Source organism: Pseudomyrmex gracilis, unplaced genomic scaffold (assembly GCF_002006095.1).
Source record: "Pseudomyrmex gracilis isolate BER0280 unplaced genomic scaffold, ASM200609v1 scaffold_199, whole genome shotgun sequence".
NCBI classification, from domain to species: domain Eukaryota; kingdom Metazoa; phylum Arthropoda; class Insecta; order Hymenoptera; family Formicidae; genus Pseudomyrmex; species Pseudomyrmex gracilis.
In genome coordinates, this window is record NW_018020783.1 from 1 (window position 1) to 1,401 (window position 1,401).

The following is a 1,401-nucleotide window of genomic DNA, read 5'->3' on the forward strand; positions in this document are numbered from 1 at the left end:
GCATCTACCAAGTGAGTGCGAGCGAGACAAAACATTGGAAAGTGAGAGAAAGAACGCGAGAAAGAAAAATGCGCAAGCGTGCTTGAATGTTCACCGCATGCGCACAAAGCAGCTGGAGAGAGAGGCTACTATATTGTCTGCATCGTAACGGTGAGCTTCAGGTCGGCACCGTACTAGCAATATAGGAGTATTACATATATGGCCACGTCTTGCTATGCTTGTTAGGCGAAGATGCGCATTCCAGTGTATATAGAGTTCAGTGTACCTTTGCCATGTTAAGAAAATGTCTTCAACGTTGAGAGAGATAGCTGGTGTTGAACAGTAGCCTCATCTTTGTCTAGCGAAGTAGTGGGGGAAAAAGAAGTCTTCGCTGATTGATAGAATAGTAGTGAAAAAGTGGGGATAGAATAATAGTGGGGGTGAAGAAGAGTGAAAGAGATTAAAGGGTGATGGTAGGTAGGTTAGGTGGTATAAAACAGTAGACCTTGATCCCACCACGGACATTGATAGACAGAGAAAGAGTTACTATTCAAAGTATGTTGTCTCTCTCAACGTTGAAGACATCTTTTCAGCCAAACGCGCAGTCTATATATTATACTATGGAAAAGACGGCCGTGTATCGCGTGTTAGTAGGTAAAAACTGCACATCCTTCCCCTCCACATTCGTTCTGAGAATGTATATCTATAGACTGGCGTTTGCTCCACTCTCGCAGGAGCGTGAGCCATATATGTAAAGAAGAAGAAGATGTCGCATGCGCCCTCTGACATTTCAAATGTTAACTATAGTCTAAAATGAGGTTCGTTTTCTACCACTGAACTATAATGGCTGCTTTTCTTTTAGGAGACACAGTCGACACAAGAGTAATTCTGTCTTTGTTTCTCACTGAATACTGAACGAAGACAGAATGACTTTTGTGTCGACTCGTGTCGACTGTGTCTCTTAAAAGAAAAGCAGCCAATATAGAACGCGCCTTGCCATTGTGCGAGCTGTCCGCAATAGAGAGCATCACAACTAGGATCTCTGTCTTTGTCTTCTCGTTGCTGATTGGTTGAAATTTCTAAGAGTACAGTCCAAGACAAAGGAACAACGAAAAGTAAAGAATGACTGCATCTAGCAGAAACATATATATAATACTTCTATATTGCTAGTACGGTGCCGACCTGAAGTCCAAATGTTACAGTGCAGACAATATAGTAGCCTCTCTCTCTAGCTGCTTTGTGCGCATGCGGTGAACATTTAAGCACGTTTGGGCATTTCTCTTTCTCGCGTTCTTTCCAATGCTTTGTCTCGCTCGCACTCGCTTAGTAGACGCGCCTGCGCATAATGACGCTCGACTATCTATGCCCATATTTGGACTTCGTGCGTCTCCCTTTCTCGGGCCTCGTGCCTCTCATTGCAAA